This window comes from Mustelus asterias, chromosome 8 (genome assembly GCF_964213995.1).
Source record: "Mustelus asterias chromosome 8, sMusAst1.hap1.1, whole genome shotgun sequence".
Classification (NCBI taxonomy): Eukaryota; Metazoa; Chordata; class Chondrichthyes; order Carcharhiniformes; family Triakidae; genus Mustelus; species Mustelus asterias.
In genome coordinates, this window is record NC_135808.1 from 39,022,142 (window position 1) to 39,045,027 (window position 22,886).

At 45.3% G+C, this 22,886-nt stretch overlaps 1 pseudogene; it reads left to right on the forward strand.

The window, feature by feature from the left end:
* The first annotated feature begins 1,543 nt into the window (after nucleotides 1-1,543).
* LOC144497072 (uncharacterized) lies at nucleotides 1,544-13,731 on the forward strand (annotated as a pseudogene).
* The last annotated feature ends 9,155 nt before the right edge of the window (nucleotides 13,732-22,886 follow it).

A 22,886-nucleotide genomic window follows, 5' to 3' on the forward strand; every position in this document is an offset into this window, starting at 1 on the left:
TTGCACCTGCAGACTGGGTTTTTGCGTTTCATGCACAAGGACCCCCAGGTCCCTTTGCACAGTAGCATGTTGTAATTTCTTTCCATTTAGATAATAATCCAATTTGCTATTATTTCCTCCAAAGTGAATAACCTCACATTTGTCAACGTTATACTCCATCTGCCAGATCCTCGCCCACTCACTCAGCCTGTCCAAATCTCTCTGCAGACCTTCTACGCCCTCCACACGATTCACTTTTCCACTTATCTTTGTGTCATCTGCAAACTTTGTTACCCTACACTCAGTCCCCTCCTCCAGATCGTCTATATAAATGGTAAATAGTTGAGGCCCCAGTACCGATCCCTGCGGCACGCCACTATTTACCATCTGCCAACCAGAAAAGCACCCATTTATTCCGACTCTGCTTCCTGTTGGATAGCCAATCCCCAATCCATGCTAACACCCTACCCCCAACTCCATGTGACCCAATCTTCTTCAGCAACCTTTTGTGAGGCACCTTATCAAATGCCTTTTGGAAATCCAAACTTGCAGACACATTTATTGAAATGTCTTTTAATATTTTCTTTAAAGATTTTACCTGAAGGCCTCAGCCTTTGCCAAAAGCCTGGGTTTGTGATTTGATTGTTTTGCCCAGTGTTGTGTCTGATAGCTGAATTTGGGATGTGCAGTCTGAGTGAGTGCAGTGTGTCTAATTTCCCAGGATAAACCAGAACCCTTCAATCAGCTCTACTGAAGTAATATTTTCCTGAGCTTCCAGCACTTCCTGCTCAGTGTGTTTTCTTTAATATGTTTTGAAATCTGGGGGAGAATTTTCAAAAACGCAAATAAATTAACATTTTTCCAGAGTATTTTTATATTAAGCACGCACTCTAAGGGTAAAAATGGTCTTCAGCAGCATGAGTTGAGCTCAAAGTGAATTGATAACCTGATTTACACTCCTCACGGCCCCTGGAAAGCTGGGTGTCTGGGTGTAGAAAAGGAAGTACCACGTTATCTTCTGCTGGCCACTATCCAGTGTCCCTGCTGGAGATATAGGGTGTGTGACAGTCAAGTGAGGAAAAAGGACTTGCGCTGATTCTCCCACACAGGGGAATAGTAGACTGGCACTGACTAGAACAGTCTCTAACTGGGGAGTCAGCTCCTCAGCAAAGGAGAGGGGTTTGCAGAAAATCATGATTTCTGTTCCTGTTTTACAGGATTGCACATACTACAACAGAGAATACAGAGACGATAGATACCACAGATCCTGACATCATGCAATTGATTTTGGAAGACATCCAGTTCCTTTGCAGCATTGCTCAATACAGCCAAGATTGGACAGTGAAACCATCATCTGGAAATCAGTCGGGGCTTTGACGCATCATCAAATCCTAAACTGGTCAGTGATGTGGAGCCTTTCTGAACGTTCAAGTTTGGGTAGTCGGTCACTATAAGGTTGGAAAATAAGCGTCAAGTATGAGGTGTGTGAGGAGCACTTCGCAGGTTCATTGGCTCTTTGAGCAGGCAAGGTGCATCTTTAACAGCCACTGATAAGACAAGAAATATGGAAGAGAAACCACTGAAGTGTGAGGAGTGTGACAAAGCTTTTATGACATTTTCAAGTTTCCTGGTGCACCAGAGGATTCATATGGGAAAGAAATCCTTCAGGTGTAAGGTGTGTGAGGCGACTTTCACCAGTTGCTCCAATCGCCTGAGACATCAGAGGATTCACACAGGAGAGAAGCCATTCACGTGTGACGGTGTGCAACAAATCATTCTCGCAGTCATCACACCTCCTCAACCATCAACATATTCACGCTGGGGAGAAACCATTCACATGCGATGTGTGACAAATCATACTCACGATCATCAGACCTGGATGTCCAACAACGCATTCACACGGGGGAGAAACCATTCAGGTGCGAGATATGCGACAAATTATTCTTTGAATCATCGCCCCTCCGTGAACACCAACGCATTCACACGGGGGAGAAACCATTCCGATGTGACGTATGTGATAAATCATTCTCGTGGTCATCAGACCTCCGTGTCCACCCCAGATTCACACAGGGAAAAGACCATTCAAATGCAAGGTGTATGATGAATCGTTCACACATTTATCAACCCTACGCATACACCAACGTATCCACACAGGCGAGGAACCATTCAAATGTGAGATGTGCAATAAATGATTCACGCAGTCATTGAACCTCCGTGTTCACCAATGTATGCAGACAGGAGAGAAACCATTCAAGTGTGAAGTATGTGACAAATCATTCTCACAGTTATTCAAACTGCTGCTCCATCAGACAGTCCACACACGGGAGAAACCATTCACATGTGAAATTTGTGACAAATCATGCTCGGGGTCTCAGTACCTCTGTCTGCATCAATGCATCCACACAGGGGAGAGACCGTTCATATGCAAAGTGTGTAACAAATCATTCTTGTAGTTTCAAAACCTCTGTGGTCACCAACTCACTCATGTGGAAGTAACTGTCCAAATGTCAGGTTTTGGCAAGCTTTAACTAAATTTTCAAAGCTCCTGGTCCTTCAGACAGCCCATATGGGAGAAACCATTGAAGTGTGAGGTTTGCAACAAATCATTCTTACTCCTTACTCTGAACTCCTCCAGAAGATCCACACAGTGCAATAACCATTCAAGTGTGAGGTTTGTGATAAAGCTTTCTAGACATCTTTGATGAGAGATATCAGTGCGAGATCTGTCAGAAATCCTTCACACAGTTGTTGGACCTCCTGGAACATCAGTGATCCACATGGGAATTTCCTAACCATTTTTTTCCAATCTTGTTTCAGGGTATGAATCTCTATATAAGCTGACTCCAGAGGATGTTCAGTGGTATTTGAACACAGAACAAGAAGCAGTTTTCACTCACATCAAATAACTAGTGACGACAATGCCAGTGCTGAGGTACGATGATGTCAATGATAACATCACCCTGAAATGAAGTGCTAGTGAAACAGGACTTGGAACAACCCTCATCCACGAAAGACAACCAGTTGTGTTTTTATCCAGAGCAATAATGCACACTGAACAATGTTATAGATTGAGAAACAGTGTCTGGATATTGTCTTTGGTTGTGAGCATTTCAACCAGTACCTGTTTGGGAGAGAGAAAGTGATGGTAGAGTTTGACCGCAAGCCACTTCAAAGCATCTTCATCAAATCACTTCTAACTGCTCCAATTTACAAAGGATGTTACTTCATTTACAGAGATAAGATTTGTAATTGAAGTACAAGCAAGGGAAGCAGATGTGCATCACCTACATGTTGTGGAGACCTGCATTCTCTTTGAAGGAAGTGATGGTGCTGGGGCAGAGTGTGAAATCTTCCAGATTCAATAAGAAGCAACAACACAACATGCTCTGGAATCGTCAACCCAGCAGAGACATTGAATCTGACAGACAAGTGTCTTGCTCAGATCAAGCAAACTCTACAATAAGATACAACTCTTCAAGTGTTACAAGAAGTTGTGATGAAAGAATGGCCTGAAACCATCAAGGGCACACTGTTGCTGTAAGAGTATTGGACAGACAGAGATGAAGTGATCGCCCAAGATGGCATCTTGTACAAAGAGATTAGGGTCACTATTCCTAAGGAGATGAGAAAAGAGATGCTGAAGCATCCACACGAACCATCAAGTCTAGTCTGAGGAAGGATAGAAAAGTGCTCTACTGGTTAAACATGAGCAATGCGATTGAGGATCACTGCTTATAATGAACATGAGGGGTGGCACGGTAGCACAGTGGTTAGCACTGCTGCTTCACAGCTCCAGGGTCCCGGGTTCGATTCCCGGCTCGGGTCACTGTCTGTGTGGAGTTTGCACATTCTCCTCGTGTCTGCGTGGGTTTACTCCGGGTGCTCCGGTTTCCTCCCACAGTCCAAAGATGTGCGGGTTAGGTTGATTGGCCAGGTTAAAAATTGCCCCTTAGATTCCTGGGATGCGTAGGTTAGAGGGATTAGTGGGTAAATATGTGGGGGTAGGGCCTGGGTGGGATTGTGGTCGGTGCAGACTCGAAGGGCCGAATGGCCTCCTTCTGCACTGTAGGGTTTCTATGATTCTATGATTCTATGAACATCCAGCTAAGCAAAACAAAGAGCTGCTCATAATTCCTGACATCCCAGACAGACTATGGATATAACTTGGAATAGACCTCTTCACTCTCAACGGAACTGATTATTTTATCACACTCAACTACTGTTCAGACTACAGGGAGTTAGACCAGCTGATGTCAACAGTTACCAGTGAGATTGTAGAATGACTGAAAGCACATTTCAGCCATCATAATGGCCTTAATTTCACAAGTGAAGAATTTAAACATTTGATCAAAGATTGAGAAATTCAACGTGATGCATCATCTCCGTACTACTCCCAGTCAACTAGAAAGGCTGAAGCAGTGAAGAAAATTGTCAAAGGTATCATTAAAAAATTGACTAGACCCAGTGCAAGGTAAATACTGCAAAAACACTTCCACTGAAGGCGTAGAAAGTTGTCCAGTCCAGTGACTAATTCCACACCGCACCCAGACGAATCTTCCAACAGTTAAAGAACCGTTGAGGCCAGAAGTAGTAACAGGAGTGAGTAACAAGATGTAAGTGAAACATCAGAAAGACAAATTTCTCCTTGATAAAGCTGCCACATTGTTGCCAGAGCTGAGTGTTGGAGAACCGGTCAGAGTGAAAACACTTAACACACACAATAAAAGTGAATTCAGCTGATAACTTGGGACCTGTGTAGAGAAGTTGTCACCTTGATCATACATGGTGAAAGTGAATGACCAGATCTATCGTTACAACCGCAGACACCTGGGCAGCACGGTGGCACAGTGGTTAGCACTGCTGCCTCTCAGCGTCTGGGACCTGGGTTCAATTCCTAGCTTGGATCACTCTGTGCGGAGTTTGCCTGTTCTCCCTGTGTCTGCATAGGTTTCCTCTGGGTGCTCCAGTTTCCTCCCACTGTCTGAAAGATGTGTTGGTTAGGTGCATTGGTTATGTTCAATTCTCCCTCAGTATACCCGAACAGGCACCGACCGGAGTGTGGCGACTAGGGCATTTTCACAGTAACTTCATTTGCAGTGTTAATGTAAGCCTACTAGTGACACAAATAAATAAGCTTTTTAACAAAATCTATGTGTAACTGGAGAAGCTGCTTCTTCACAGCAGACAGCTGATTGATGAGGCAGATCTGATTTCACCAGCTGAACAAGGAACTGAACGATCATCAGTCCCAGAGGTCAGTGGGTCCCCAGCATCATTCCTCAATGTAATAACAGTGTGAAATGTTCACCTGACACTCTTCCAAGATTTAGTTCATGTTCTGGGAAACATCTTGAGTCATTTTCAAATGCTTTCTTATTTTGGTTGGTTCAATGTCTGATGTAAGCTGAACATTGGGCCCGATTTTACCATTGAATCGCGCCCAAAACTTGGTAAAGTCAGGCATGAGATGATTAGCACAATCTGCATCCGGGCAGATGCCCACTTTACCAAGGCCCGAAAATGGCCACGATCCGAACCATGCCAGAAACGGGCGCAACGGCAATTTAAACGCATTTGAATGCATTTAAATTGAATTAATGGGCTGCCCATCCAACTTTACCGGCATTCTCCCTTTACCATCGCGTTCGCCTGTCCAGATTCAGCTCGACACAGACATGCTCGGCAAAGGTCTGTTTCAGACGCTCCAGCTCCTGAAGAGGTAAGTTCAGAGCTTCCAGCGGCTCTCTAACTCAGATCGGTGGTAGGTGGTGGGGGTGCGGGGGGAGGGAGGCCCGATCATTCTCTGGTAGGGGGGAGGGGAGGACCACACCCTCCCCCGCCACACTGGGAGAGGGGGGGTGGCAAGGGAGGCATGCCAGATCATTCTCTGGTGAGGGGGGGGGGGGGAGGGGAGGGAGGAAAGGGGGGAGGAGTGAGGCCCGATGTATCTCTGGCGGGGGGAGGGAGGCCCGATCATTCTTTGGTGGGGGGGAGGGGAGGGGGGAGGGCCGCATGGTGGGCGATTGGTGGGGGGGGGGGGGGGGGGGGGGGGGGGGCAGAAGGTCTCGATCGGTCTGGATAGCGGGGGGGGTGAAGGGGTGGGTGGATAAGGGGGACAGTTATGTTGTGGGGGTGGGACAATGTCTGTGGGGACCATCGCTCCCGCTTTTGCTCCCGGGCCGCTTTATCTACTTTTTGCGGCCAGGAGCAATGTGACAGGGGCACGTTTTTCAAATTTCTTTCTCACTGCGCATGCGCAGTTCAAAGCTCCGATTGGAGCTGCAGCTTTTCGGGTGCGATAACCCCGCCCACAGCACCATTCAGACTCACGATTTTTTTTTCAGGCTAAGTGCGTATGGGGACGCCTGAGAGCGGTTTTCCAAGTCAGATCTGAATTGCGCCCAGATTCAGCACTTAGAATCAAAATGGTAAAATTGGGCCCATTATGTTGATTGTCTGCTGTTTCATCAATCACCTGCAGAGCTTTATAATTCAGAATAAATTCACTTTTTAATCTTTAACCAAACTACCCGATTTATCAGCTGTGTTGTGTTGTCAATTGTGTTCCTATTCACCGAAACACTCAGAAGCGTACAGTAAGAGTCCTATACACAATATATTGGTCAATGTCACTGTGGGCTGGTATACTTTCTCCATCAATGGGTTTGGAATTTCCAGTTCACAGGAAGCTTAACATTTCCCCAAAGAGGTTTTGCAATTTGTATACCAACGATTATGAACTCAGGTGTCCAATGATACTTTAGAGCCAATGAAGCACTTTCTGAAGTGTGTTCTTAAGTCACTGTTGTAATATGGGAACCAATATGTGTACTGCAAGCTCCCACAGATGACAATGTGACAATGATCAGATTATCTGTTTTGGTGACATTGTCAGTGGGGCCCATGTTGACCAGGACATCAGGGATAACTCTCCTGCTCTTCTACAACGCAGTTCATGGGAGCTTTGACATCCATCTGTGAGGATCAACTTCAGCCCATCTGAAAGATGGTACCTCTGACAGCGCATAAGGGATATTGAATTTGATGATCAGCCATGATCAAAATGAATGGCGGAGCATGCTCGAAGGGCCGAATGATCTACTCTCAGTTTCTATGTGTAGCACTCCCTCAGTACTGCACTGGAGTGTCAGCCTCAGTGTTCCTAAAACCACATTTTGAGTTATCTGACTCACATTGCTACACCAGCTCCACCACAGGAATAACAAGGAAGCCGATCCCAAATCCACCCCAGCCGGAACAGGGATTAAACCCATGTTGTTGGCACCAATCTGAACCACACCAGCTGTCCAGCCAATTTAGCCAACAGGCCTCCCAGGGAATATGAGCTGCTGTGACAACATTCGGTTTTACAGCATATTGCAACCTGGAGCCATGGATAGTGATGGAAGAGGCTCAAATGTTTTCCATCACGTGGCTGACCAGGCATCTCTCCCGCTCTTATTGCCTTACACTGGTGTCTGTTGGAAGGATTTACAAGTTCATTTCCAACTTCTTTGGCTGCGTTATGAAAACACCTTCCTTAGCCATGAAGACCTGAGGTCAGACTTGAACCTGGGCTTCTGTTTCAAAGTAAGAAGTTTAACAACACCAGGTTAAAGTCCAACAGGTTTATTTGGTAGCAAAAGCCACACAAGGTGTGGCCATTACGGAGACTTGGATGTCTCAGGGACAGGACTGGGTGCTTCAGGTGCCGGGTTTTAGATGTTTCAGGAAGGACAGGGAGGGAGGCAAGAGAGGGGGGGGAGTGGCACTGTTGATCAGGGATAGTGTCACGGCTGTAGAGAAGGTGGACGCCGTGGAGGGATTGACTACGGAGTCTCTGTGGGTGGAGGTTAGGAACAGGAAGGGGTCGGTAACTTTGCTGGGTGTTTTCTATAGGCCGCCCAATAGTAACAGAGATGTTGAGGAGCAGATGGGGAAACAGATCCTGGAGAGATGTAGGAATAACAGAGTTGTCGTGATGGGAGATTTTAATTTCCCAAACATAGATTGGAATATCCCTAGGGCTAGGGGTTTGGATGGAGAGGAGTTTGTTAGGTGTGTCCAGGAGAGTTTCCTGACACAGTATGTGGATAAGCCTACTAGAGGAGAGGCTGTACTTGATCTGGTGCTGGCTAATGAACCTGGACAGGTGGAGGATCTCTCGGTGGGTGAGCATCTTGGGGATAGCGATCATAATTCTATCTCCTTCACGATAGCATTGGAAAGAGATAGGATCAGGCAGGCTAGGAAAGTGTTTCTCTGGAGTAAAGGGAAATACAGTGTCATCAGGGAGGAAATTAGACGGGTAAATTGGAAGGAGGCATTCTTGGGGAAAAGTACCGAAGGAAAGTGGAGGATTTTCAAGGAATGTTTGTCTGGAGCTCTGCATGACAACGTTCCGATGAGACAGGGGGGTGTTGGTAGGGTACGGGAACCGTGGTGCACGAAGGTTGTGATGAACCTGGTGAATAAGAAAAGAGAGGCGTACAGAAGGTTCAGAGAGCTAGGAGGTGTTAAGGATTTAGAGGAGTATACGGGATGTAGGAAGGAGCTTAAGAAGGAAATTAGGAGAGCGAGAAGGGGTCATGAGAAGACCTTGGCGGGTAAGATTAAGGAGAATCCCAAGGCTTTCTACAAATATGTCAAGAGTAAAAGGATGAGATGTGAAGGCATAGGACCCTTAAAAGGTGAAGGGGGAAAAGTTTGTGCGGAACCGTTAGAAAGGGCGGAGGTGCTTAATGAATACTTTACCTCGGTATTCACGGTGGAAAGGGATCTGGGTGGTTGTACTGCTGGTTTGCGGTGGACAGAAAGGATCGAGCATGTGGACATAAAGAAAGAGGATGTGTTGGAACTATTGAATGGCATCAAGGTTGGTAAGTCGCCGGGACTGGATGGGATGTACCCCAGGTTACTGTGGGAGGCGAGGGAGGAGATTGCGGAGCCTTTGGCGATGATCTTTGCATCGTGGATGGAGACGGGAGAGGTTCCGGAGGATTGGAGGATTGCAGATGTGGTCCCTATATTCAAGAAAGGGAACAGGGACAGCCCGGGAAATTACCGACCGGTGAGTCTAACCTCAGTGGTTGGTAAGTTGATGGAGAGGATCCTGAGAGACAGGATTTATGATCATCTCGAGAAGTTTAGTATGATCAAAAGTAGTCAGCACGGCTTTGTCAAGGGCAGGTCGTGCCTTACGAGCCTGGTTGAGTTCTTTGAAAATGTGACCAAACACATTGACGAAGGAAGAGCGGTGGATGTGGTCTATATGGACTTCAGCAAGGCGTTCGATAAGGTCCCCCATGCAAGACTTCTTGAGAAAGTGAGAGGGCATGGGATCCAAGGGGCTGTTGCCTTGTGGATCCAGAACTGGCTTGCCTGCAGAAGGCAGAGAGTGGCTGTGGAGGGGTCTTTCTCTGCATGGAGGTCAGTGACCAGTGGAGTGCCCCAGGGATCTGTTCTGGGACCCTTGCTGTTTGTCATTTTCATAAATGACCTGGATGAGGAAGTGGAGGGATGGGTTGGTAAGTTTGCTGACGACACCAAGGTAGGTGGTGTTGTGGATAGTTTGGAGGGATGTCAGAAGTTGCAGCGAGACATAGATAGAATGCAAGACTGGGCGGAGAAGTGGCAGATGGACTTCAACCCGGATAAGTGTGTAGTGATCCATTTTGGCAGATCCAATGGGATGAAGCAGCAGTATAATATGAAGGGTACCATTCTTAGCACTGTAGAGGATCAGAAGGACCTTGGGGTCCGGGTCCATAGAACTCTTAAATCGGCCTCGCAGGTGGAGGATGCGGTCAAGAAGGCGTACAGCGTACTAGCCTTCATTAATCGAGGGATTGAGTTTAGGAGTCGGGAGATAATGCTGCAGCTTTATAGGACCCTGGTTAGACCCCACTTGGAGTACTGCGCGCAGTTCTGGTCACCTCATTACAGGAAAGATGTTGAAGCCATTGAAAGGGTGCAGAGGAGATTTACAAGGATGTTGCCTGGATTGGGGGGCATGCCTTATGAGGACAGGTTGAGGGAGCTTGGTCTCTTCTCCCTGGAGAGACGAAGGATGAGAGGTGACCTGATAGAGGTTTACAAGATGTTGAGAGGTCTGGATAGGGTAGACTCTCAGAGGCTATTTCCAAGGGCTGAAATGGTTGCTACGAGAGGACACAGGTTTAAGGTGCTGGGGGGTAGGTACAGAGGAGATGTCAGGGGTAAGTTTTTCACTCAGAGGGTGGTGGGTGAGTGGAATCGGCTGACGTCGGTGGTGGTGGAGGCAAACTCGTTGGGGTCTTTTAAGAGACTTCTGGATGAGTACATGGGATTTAATGGGATTGAGGGCTATAGATAGGCCTAGAGGTAGGGATATGATCAGCGCAACTTGTGGGCCGAAGGGCCTGTTTGTGCTGTGGCTTTCTATGTTCTATGTAAGCTTACGGAGCTGCAAGCCCCTTCTTCAGGTGAGTGGGGATTCTGTTCACAAACAGAGCATATAAAGACACAAACTCAATTTACATGAATAATGGTTGGAATGCAAATACTTACAACTAATCAAGTCTTTAAGAAACAAAACAATGTGAGTGGAGAGAGCATCAAGACAGGCTAAAAAGATGTGTATTATCTCCAGACAAGACAGCCAGTGAAACTCTGTGGGGGTTACAAATAGTGTGCCATGAACCCAATATCCCGGTTGAGGCTGTCCTCGTGTGTGTGGAACTTGGCTATCAGTTTCTGCTCAGCGACTCTTCTGTTTCAAAAGCAGGGATACAACCCACTGCGCCTCAAGACGTCATTCAATGTAAATTTCTGGTGTGCCCCGTGATGTTGGACTGCTGTGCACACTCCCACCACTGATTGTGCTGTCCTTGGAGGACCCTCCACTAATCTACAGCCATATGCAGCATGGGTAATGTAGTCCGACCGGGTGAGAGTTTCTTGAAAGCGGCTGCGCAGAACTGGGGGAGCGCAGAACCAGTGAGGCCCCGCCTCCTCCTGTGTGACTGACGTCTTTTGTGAGTGGTCTATTTTCGCGTTGATTGGCTGTGAGATCCGTCAATCAGAGCGCTGAGCTGTTTGATTGGAGCTGTGTGTTGGATATTGAGTGTGTTTATTGGAAGCATTTCCCTTCTGATTTACAGGCTGAGTTTTGTTGATGGGTCATTGCTGAATCTGAGAAGGTGAGGTGTAATTATCTGGGAGGGAAAAGACACGTTTGTTGAAATATCTTTTAATGCCTTCTTTAAAGATCTTAGCTGAAGGCCTCGGCCTTTCCCAAAAGCCTGAGCTTGGATTTGATAGTTTTGCCCAGTGCTGTGTCTGATAGCTGAAATTGGGATGTGCAGTCTGAGTGAGAGCAGTGTATCTAATTTCCCAGGATAAACCAGAACCTTTCAGTCAGCTCCACCGAAGCAACACTTTCCTTAGCTTCTAGCATTTACTGCCCAGTGTGTTTTCTTCAAATAATTTTGGAAAATAAGGGGAGAAGTTTCAAAATCTGCATTGCATAACTGACAGACTGGCACTCCCTGTGCGACAGTCTCAGAATTAACCCCATCAGCAAAGGAGGTGTTGGAGGAAATCATATTTCCTTTTCCTATCTTACAGAAGGATTGCACTGTTCTACACCAGAGAATACAGAGAGGATACACACCACAGGTAGATCCTGACCATCACCCAATGAGCAACTGCACAACTGTGGGAAGACATCCAATCCCTTCACAGCAGTTTTCAACACAGGTTGAGCAGTGGCATCATCATCTGGAAATCGGTCAGGTCAGGAGAGCTTTGACATATCAGATCTGAAACTGGTTAGTGGTGTGGAACCTTCTATCAGAATCAACCTTTCCAAAGGTTCAGCCGTGGGTCATCTGTCAAGGTGAAATAGGGAAGAAGTGTGAGTGACTCCAAATGTGGTGAGAGCGTCAATCATTCATGAGCCTTATGAACCAAGTGTAAGGAGGACTCCACAGCCTAATACAATCCCCTAACACCAAAGGTGCATCTGTTGTACGACTGTTAACATAAGCGCAGCCTCATGGAAGGGAAATCATTCAAGTATGAGGTGTATGATCAAACTCTCACACAGTCATCAAAGCTCGTGAGACATCAATCAGTCCACGCTGGAGAGAAGCCATTTCAGTGTGAGGTGTGCAACAAATCATTCTCAGCCTCATCAAACTTCCGCAGACATCAACGCATTCACACAGGGGAAAAACCATACATGTGTGAGGTGTGTGACAAAGCTTTCACACAGTTATCAAGCCTCCAGGTCCATCAGACAATCCACACTGGAGAGAAACCCTTCAAGTGTGAGTTTTGCGATAAAGCTTTCGCGACATCTACGAGGTTCCTGGAGCACCAGAGCACTCACACAGGGGAGAAACCATTCAGATGTGAAGTGTGCAGCAAATCATTCTCGCGTTCATCTCACTTTCGCGTACACCAACGCATTCACACTGGAGTGAAACCATTCATGTGTGAAGTGTGCAAGAAATCATTCTCACGGTCATCAAACCTCCGTGAACACCAACGCCTTCACACTGGGGAAAAGGCATTCAAGTGTGAGGTGTGTAATAAATACTTCACACAGTTATCAGGCCTAGTGAAGCATCGGCACATTCACACAGGGGAGAAGAAAACATTCACGTGTGAGGTGTGTAATAAGGAGTTTGAACAATTATGGGGCATGTTGGATCATCGTCGCATTCATGCAGGGGGGAAGCCAAGTGAGGCGTGTGACTGACTTTCACACAGTCAGTAATGCTCATGAAACACTGATATTTCCACACTGGGTTTACATACAAACATAGTAATTTTGAGCAGGGGAAGGCTATTCTGCCCCTCAAACCTGCTCCATCATTTGATAAGGTGATAACTCATACTAGTGTGGCATCAACTCCACTTTCCTGCCTCCCCTCATATACCCTTTGACTCTCTTGTCAATCAAAATCTATCCAGCTCTATCCAACTGAAAATATTCAATGTCCCAACCTCCACTGTGGAAGAGAATTGCAGAGACCAACAACTCTCAGGGTGAAAGAAAATGTTATTTTTAAACTGTTTCCCTTAGTTCTGGTCTCTCCTGCAAGGGGAAACATCCTTTCAGCATCCAACCTGTCAACCACCGCACTCCCCCCGCCCCCCCACCTCTCAAAATCCTATATGTAAGGCCACCTCCCAAACCTCTAAACTCCAATGGATGTACGGTCAATCTTTTCCTCATAAGACAACCCCTTGAATCAGAAATCAGTCGAGTGAACTTTCATTGAACAAGGCAAGGCCAGCATTTATTGCCTATTCTTAACTGTGTCAGCTGAGTGACTTGCTCGGCCATTTCAGTGGCAAGTTACGAGTCAACCATATTAGAGTAACATGTCGGCCAGACCAAGTAAAGCCAGCAGATTTCCTTCCCTAAAGGGCCCTGATGAACCAGACATTTTTTACAACAGTTGATGATAGTCTCATGGTCACCATTACTGAGACTAGCTTTCAATTCCAGACTTTTGAATTGAATTTAAGTTCCATCAGCTGCCATGGTGGGATTTGAACCAATGCCTGAAGAGAATTTGCCTGGCCATTTGGATGACTAATCTAGTGACATTACCACCAGTCCACTGTTTAACCCTAATAATGCAATTATAATGGGGAAGTTTTTCACACAGAGGGTGGTGGGCGAGTGGAATCGGCTGCCGTCAGTGGTGGTGAAGGCAAACTCAATAGGGTCTTTTAAGAGACTCCTGGATGAGTACATGGGACTTTAATAGGATGGAGGGTTATAGGTAGGCCTAAAAGGTAGGGATATGTTCGGCACAACTTGTGGGGCCGAAGAGCCTGTTTTGTGCTGCAGTTTTTCAATGTTTCTATCTAATACAATTATAGCCTTTCTTACATAAGAGACTGAAACTATACACAGTACTCCAGAAATAAAAACAGAAAAAGCTGGAAAAACTCAGCAGGTCTGGCAACACCTGTGGAGTGAGAAACAGAGTTAATGTTTTAAGTCTGTATGCCTCTTCACTGTACTCCAGAGATAGTCTCAGCAATGCCCTATATAACATTGCATCCCACGTTCAATAAACGGCAACTTGTCATTTATCTTCCTCGTCACTTGCTGAATCTGCAAATGAGCTTTTTGTGATTCAAGCACCATGACACCCAAATCACTCTTCATCTGAGTTCTGCAATCTCTGTCCATTTAAATAACATACTGCTTATCTATTCTTCCTGCCAAAATTGGGCATGTTTACATTTTCCCACAATCTATTCCATCTGCCAAATTTCTGCTCATTTACTTAATCAATCTGTATCCCATTGCAGATTCCTTGTGTCTTCCTCACAATTTAGGGGATAGATGGGAATGTTTCACATTTCGCATGTTTGTAATTTCTCTCCACTCTTTGTCCTCAGCAAAATTGCATCGATACATTTGGTCCCTTCATTCAGTTCATTTATCTAACTTGTAAACAGTTGAGGCCCCAGCACTGATTCTTATGGGGCTCCATTACAGCTTGTCAACCCCTTTGTGTCTCCTTTTTGTTTCCTGTTAACTAAACAATCCTCTATCCATGCTAATATTTTACTCACTACACCATGAGCTCTTATTTTGTGTAGTAACTTTTGAGGTGGCATCTTATCAATTGCCTTTTGGAAATCGAAATACACCATATCTACAGTTTCCCCTTTAACCATGTTGCTTGTTACTTTCTCAACGAACTCAAATAAATTAGTCAAACATGATTTCCCTTTCACAGAACCATATTGACTCTGCCTGATTGCATTGAGCAAAGTGCCCCAATATAATCCCCTCCATTACAGCTTCCAGCATTGTCCCATGACAGATGTTTGGCTAACTGGCCTAAAGTTTCCTGCACTCTATTGCCTTCTTTCTTCAGTAAGAAGTCTCACAACACCAGGTTAAAGTCCAACAGGTTTATTTGGTAGCAAACGCCAATAAATCTGTTAGACTTTAACCTGGTGTTGTGAGACTTCTTACTGTGTTTACCCCAGTCCAACGCTGGCATCTCCACATCATACCTTCTTTCTTCAGCAGAGGGGTCAAATTCCCAATCGGTGAATCTTTCCAGAATCTAGAAAATTTTAGAAAATTAAAACCAATGCGTTGATTTTCTCCATAGCTGCTTCTTTTAGGGCCCAAGGATGAAGTCCATCGGGTCCTGGGGACTTCTCAGCCTTTAGTTCTAATAGTTTATTCTTTCTCTTTCCTGGGTGTTTGTGATTGTCTTAAATTCCACCCTCCCTAGCACATTGATTGAAATGTCTTTTGATGCCTTCTTTAAAGATTTTACCCGAAGGCCTCAGCCTTTCCCAGAAGCCCGGGGTTGGATTTGATAGTTTTGCTCAGTGCTATGTCTGATAGTTGAATTTGGGATATGCAGTCTGAGTTTGCACAACAAAGTGTCTGGCATAGTGATAAAAGCAGTGGGGTAAAATGCTATTGACCATTTTCTAGTGTCCGATGTAGTGAGACAACCAGTGCAGTAAAATGGCATTGACTGTTTCCTAGTGTCCGGTGTAGTGAGAGAACTGTTGTGGTAAAACGGTGTAATAGAATCCCTGCAGTGCAGATGAGGCCCATCGAGTTTGCACCGACTCACTGACAGGATATCTTACCCAGTTCTCTTACTGCACTGGAAACTGGGAAAAGGGTCGATACCGATTTGCTGCATAGGATGGCATGGTGGCACAGTGATTAATAGTGCTGCCTCACAGCACCAGGGACCCATGTTCAATTCCACCCTTGGGTCACTGTCTGTGTGGAGTTTGCACGTCTTCCCGTATCTGCGTGGGGTTCCTCCGGGTGCTGCAGTTTCCTCCCACAGTCCAAAGATGTGAAGGTTAGTTGGATTAACTATGGGTTACGGGGTTAGGTCGGAGGGGAAATATTTTACTCAGCGTCAATCACCTATCCAATGGACACAGGACAAGTATCCAACTTGTCAGGGTGGTTACCACCCCTATTCGTCACCCTGCTCTCGAGGTTGGCTTTTTAGTTTACATTCTGCTGAGGGTGATATCCTGATCCTTTCTAAACAATTACTTTGATCAGGAGGTACACAGGACGCCAGCTAACCAGCTTGGGAATGTTAACAGGGCAGCCTGAAGTCAGTGACCTTGCTGTTTCTACAGACTGTTTAAAAATTGTTGCCATTTTAGGGTTATTTTAATTATGCACAAAATCTCTTTATTAAAGACCTCCAATTTCTTACTCATCCAGGACCAAGCAACCCACTTGATTGGCCCCCATCCACCATCTTAAACATTTACCCCCTCCACCAGTGAAGCACAGTGACAGTCGTGTGCATTATCTATAAGATACACTGCAGGAACTCACCAAGGCTGCTTTGACAGCATCTTCCAAACCAGCAACCTCTATCTCCTAGAAAGACAAGGGTGCTAGATGCATTGGAAAACCACTCCCTGAAAGTTTCCCTCCAAGCCACACACTATCTTGACTCACCATTCCTTCATTGTTGTTGGGTCAAAATCTTGGAACGTGCTCCCTAAAAGCGCTGTGGGTGTACCTACACCACATGGACTGCAGCGGTTCACCTCACCATCATCAAAGGTAACTAGGATGAGCAATAACTCTGGTCCTGCTCAGCGATACCCAAATCGAATGAAAGTATCAATAAAAAATTAAGGATACCGACCCTGCAGCGAAGTAGGAGAGACAGTTGGACAAAATCATGTATTCTTTTCCTGTTTTATAAAAGAATTGCATCGTACTATAGCAGAGAATACAGAGATAATAGACACCGCAGATAGATCCTGACCATCACCGAGGGAACAATTGCACAATTGTGCAAAGACATCCAGTCCCTCCACAGCATTGCTCAACACAGAGAAGGTTGGACAGTGAAACCATCATAGAACCATAGAGTGCAGAAGAGGCCCTTTGGCCCATTGAGTCTGCACCAACAGGTTAGAAACACCTGACCTCTCACCTAATCTCCTTTACCAGCACTTTGCCCATGGCCTTGAATATCATGACATGTCAAGTGCTCATCAAGGTATTTTTTAAAGGATGTGAGGCAACTCGCCTTTACCACCCTCCCAGACAGCATATTCCAAACTGTCACCACCCTCTGAGTTTAAAAGGTTTTCCTCACATCCCTTTTAAGGTTCCTGGCCCTCACCTTGAACCTATGTCCATTCATGACTGACCCTTCAACTAAGGGGAACAGCTACTCTTTATCCACTCTGTCCATTCCCCTCATAATCTTGCACCATTCGGTCAGTCTTCTCTGCTGCAAGGCTTTCCAACCTCTCTTCATAACTTAGATGTTCCATCCCAGAAGCATTCTGATGAATCTCCTCTGCACCCCTCCAGTGCAATCACATCCTTCTTAATAATGTGGCGATCAGAACTGCACATAGTACTCTAGTTGTGGCCTCACCAAAGTTCTATACACCTACATGATTTCCCTGCTTTTGTAATCTATGCCTCAATTGGTAAAGCGTCCCCTATGCCTTTTTCACCATCCTACTAACATGGCCTTCCAAGACCAATGAACACATCAAGGTCTTTTTGTTCCACAGATCTTCCTCGTGTCATGCCATTCATTGAATACTTCCTTGTCAAATTACTTTTCCCAAAATGTATCACTTCACACTTTTCAGGGTTAAATTCCATTTGTCACTTATCTGCCCATTTGATTATCCCTTTTATGTCTTGTAGCCCAACTCACTCAACCTCATTGGTAACCACCCAGTCATCACAAACTTACTAATTCTCCCCCACATAGTCATCTATGTCGTTTATTTAAATGACAAATAATAATACCCTGTGGTATGCCACTGGACACTGGCTTCCAATCACCAAAGCTGCCTCCTGTCATCACTTCCTGTCTCCTGCAACTGAGCCAATTTTGAATCCACTTTATCAACTTACCCATGTGGGACCTTGTCAAATGTTTTGCAAAAATCCACATATATCAATTGCACTACCCTCATCTACACACCTAGTCACCTTCTTGAAAAAAATCAATCAAATTTGTCAGACATGACCTCCCTCTGACAAAGGCAAGGTATCTCTGATCAAGCCTTGCCTCTCCAAATGGAGATAGATGCTCTCCTTCAGAATTTTCTCCAATAGTTTCCCTGCCACTGACGTGAGACTCGCTGATCTGTAGTTCCCTGGCTTATCTCTACAACCCTTCTCAAATAGTGGTATTACATAAGCTGTTCTCCAGACCTCTGGCACTTGTCCCGTGGAAAAGAGGAATTAAAAATTTGGGTCAGAGCTCCTGCAATCTCTCCCTTGCCTCCCAAAGCAGCCTGGGACACAATTTATCCAGACCTAAAGATTTGTCCACTTTTAAGTCTGCCAACATCTCCAATACCTTGTCCTTCCCGATGTCAATTTGCTCAAGAACCTCACAGTCTCTCTCCATGAATTCCATATCTTCATCTTCATTCTTTTGGGTGAGGACAGATGTGAAGTATTCATTCAACACTCTACCGATGTCCTCTGGCTCAGATTGCCCCTTGGTCCGTGATGGGCCCTACCCTTTCCCTAGCTATCCTCTTCCCATTGATATACTTCTAGAATATCATGGGATTTTCCCAACTTTTATCAGCCAGAGCTTTCTCATATCCCGTCTTTGCGTTCCTAATCGTTTTCTTAAACTCCTGCATTTTCCATACTTCACTAATACCTCCGCTGATTTGCTCCCTTGTACCTGTTAAAAGCTTTTCTTTTCCTTCTCATTGTATCCTGAATATACCTGGTCATCCATGGTTCTCTGGGCTTGTTACTCTTCTCAATCATTCTAGTGTGAACAATCTGGGTTTGTGCTCTTCCCATTTCCTTTTTGAAGCTCCTCCTGCCCCTACTCTTCTGTAAATTTCCCACTCGTAGCTGTTCTTAGTCAACCTTGGCCAGATCCTGCCTTATGTTACTAAAATCCACTCTCTCAAATCCAATTTTTTTTGCAACTTATCTATTTCTTTGTTCATAAAAAACTTAAATTGTATAATGTTGTGTTCGCTGACCACCACCTCGACCATCTGTCCAGCTTCATTCCCCACAATTGGGTCCAGCATTGCACCATCCCTTGTTGGACTCTCCGCATATTGACCTAAAAGGTTCTCTTGTGCATATATCAAGAAATCCACTCCATCCCAGTCCTTAACAACGTTGGGAAAGTTGAAATCACTGACTATAATTACCATATGGTTATTATTTTTACACACCTCCATGGATTGTGCACAAATTTGCTCCTTAATTTTCCGCTGACTATCTGGGGGTCTATAATAAACACCTAGCAATGTGGCTGCCCTGTTTTTATTCCTAAACTTTACCCACAAAGCTTCATTTGATGCCCTCTCCAAGATATCATCTCTCCTTACCGCAGTAATCGACTCCTTAACTAATAACGCAATGCCTCCTCCTCGTTTGCCCCCTTCTCTGTCTTGCCTGACAATATATCCCGATATGTTGAGTTGCCAATCCTGTCCCACCCTCAACCATGTCTCTATGATGGCTACAATATCACACTTCCACATGTCAAACATCACCCTTAACTCATCCATTTTACCTGCAATACACCTGGCGTTAATGTAGAGGCCATCCAGCCTTTCCTTACTCCCTTGAAATTTAATACAGCTGCATTGCATTTTACTGTATGATGCTGTGTCCTTATTCTGCTAATGGTCTGTGTCCCTCTCCCCCTGCCAAATTAGTTTAAACTCTTCCCAACAGCACGAGCAAAACGTCCCACAAGGATGTTAATCCTGCTTTGTAGATGCAGACCATCCCTCTTGTACAGGTCCCACTTTCCCTAGAACTGGTCCCACCCCTTCAGGATGCCCTGCAGCCATTTAGCGACAATCCGGACCCTAGCCCCAGGGGGGTAATCCTGGAGTCATGCTCACAGCCACAGTAGCTTCCCCTGACTATAGAATCCCTTTTACTATTGCCCTTCCTCTCTATCTGCCTCCTGTACAGACAGACTGCTCCTGGCGCCAGAAGCTTGGCTCTGTCTGCACTCCTTAGAGGAACCAGCGCCCTCATCAGCCTCCAAAATGGAATACTGATTTGCGAGCGAGACCCCAGGGGACTCTTGAAATATCTGCCTGTTTCTCTTGGACTGCCTGGTGGCCACCCATTCTCTTCCTTCCTTTCAGTTGTGGTGTGACTACCTCTCTAAATTTGCTGTCCACAATGCTCCCAGACTCATGGATGCTACACAGTATCCCCAGCTACCATTCAGCTCTGAAACTTGAGCTACCAGGAACTGCAGCTGGACACACTTCCTGCAATCATGATGGTCCTGGGCACTGGAAGTGTGCTTGGCCTCCCACATGGAGCAAGAGAAGCAAACCATGGCTTCGAGCTCTCCTCCCATGACTAAACCTTTTAAAAACTTTAATTTATTTTTTAAAAGTCTTCCAATCAAATAATTCCCTTACCCTTGCTTAAACACTGACTTACAAGTTGATATAGTTTGGAAATATCCACCAGGACTTACTCGTGAATCAGCTGCCCCCGTTAGTCGCATGTCACTTTCTGAACTGTAAATCTAGTCTACTCCTGTCCCCACTGGACCTGTGGAGGTAGTAAGGGAAATGACGCAACAATACTTCCCTCCCCCATTTCCTGAAATTCCAACACTAAACTCTCAACATTTCATTCTCTGCAGCTAGCACTCAGTGCTGGTTGCACTTTAGGCCTTGCTTTTATACCCTAGGCTAGTCCTGCTTCAAGAACCAGATTTAACCAGTTTACTGAATTAGCTGCCCCCATGAGCTAAGAGAGCTTGTTTTTACTTCCCTTAAGCCTGAAAGAAGCTTAAATATCTCCCCTTCAATTACCAGCAGTTCATTAGATTTTAAGAAGGCAAAACATTAAGATTTATTCTCTTAAACTCCCGCACTTACCTCAACTCTCAAATCATCACCTGGAAATTGGTCGGGTCAGGAGAGCTTTGACATATCAACAGATCTGAAACTGGTCAGAACCAACCTTTCCGAAGGTTCGGCTGTGAGCAATTGGTCAGGGTAAGGCTGGGAAGAAGTATGAGTGGGCTCTAAGTGTGGTGAAAGCTTCAATAATTAATTGATCCTTAGGAACCACTGGCTCATACAGGTGAGAGGCTATTCAAGTGTGAGGGGTATGAAGAGGGCTCCACAGGTTCATAGGATCTCCGAACGTTCAATGTGCATATATTGTTCCACCAGTAACATAAGTGCAGCTCCATGGCAGAGTAGCAATTCAAGTGTCAGGTATATGATCAAGCTCTTATACATCTATCAACATTTGAGAATCACCACGCAGACACACTGGGGAGAAGCAGTTTGAATGTGTTGTGTGTGGTAAATCATTTTTGCTGTCATCAGATTTCCAGGTACACCAAAGCAGTCACACAGGCAAGTAACCGTTTACATGAGGTGTGTGAAAAATCATTCTCAATATTAAGTTACCTCCACAAACACCAATGGATCCACACAGGGAGAAACCATTCACATGCAAGATGTGTAATCAATCATTCTCACATTTATTGTCCCTCCGCACACATAGACAGGGAAGCAACAGTTCATGTGTGAGGTGTGTGACAAATCATTCTTGGATAGAGAACCTCTGCACATACAAACTCATACAGGAGAGAAACCATTCATTTGGACAATTCATTCTCATGGGCTTCCATGCACCTGAACGCACCCACATTGGAGAGAAACCATTCGGTTGCAAGGTGTGTGGCCACTCATTCTCATGGGTAGGGAACCTCCAAGCACACAAGTGCACCCACACAGGCGAGAAACCATTCATTTGCGAGCCGTGTGACAAATCATTCTCGGTTGTCGCATCTTCAGCTCCACAAAGTATTGACACAGGAGAGAAACCATTCAAGTGTGAGGGAACAGCAAATCATTCTTAGTGTCATCAAGCCCCATTCTCCTTCAGAGGAGCCACAGCCTGGAGTAACCCCTCAAAAGTGAGTTTTGTGATGAAGTTTTTGTAACATCTTTGACATTCCTGGGCTACCAGTGGATTCACACAGGGGAGGAAATCATCAGATGTGATGTTTGCCACAAGGCTTTCGCATGGTCAACATATCCCCTGGTTCCAGCAGTCATCAAACCAGCAGCGACATTGAATCTGACAGAGATGTCTCTTGCTCAGATCAAGCAAACTGCACATTGAGATACAACTCTTCAAATGTTACAGGAAGCTGTGATGAAAGGATGACCTGAAACCATCAAGGACACACTTGTTGCCGAAAGAGAGTATTGGGCAGACGGATGATGATTGCCAGGATGGAAACTTGTACAAAGAGACTTGGGTCATTATCCCGAAAGAGATGAGAAAAGAGATGCTGAAGCACATCCATACAAACCATCAAGAAATAAAGTCTAATCTGATGAAGGAAAGAGAAGTGCTCTACTCGTCAAAAATGAGCAATGAGATTATGGACCACATCAGCCAGTGCAATGTTTGTAATGAACATCAAGCTAAGCAAGATAAAGAGCTGCTCATGACCCCCGACAATCCAGACAGACCAAGGATGAAGCTTGGAGTAGGTCTCTTCACTCTCAATGGAACTGATTACCTCTCGAGTACATTCAAGTACTATTCAGATTACTGGGAGTTAGACCAGCTGACATCAACAACTACCAATGAGATTTTAGAATGCCTGAAAACATACTTCAGTCATCATGGCATTCTTGAAATTGTGATGAGTGACAATGGTCCTAAATTCACGACTGAAGAATTCAGACACTTGATCAACGGTTTGGAAATTCAGCACTACACATCATCCCCACACTACCCCCGGTCAAATGGAAAGGCTGAGGCAGCAGAAAAATTGCTAAAGTGTTCAGCAAAGAATCAACCTGATCCAGCACATATGTGCACAAGGCAATCTCAAAGTGGAGAAACACAC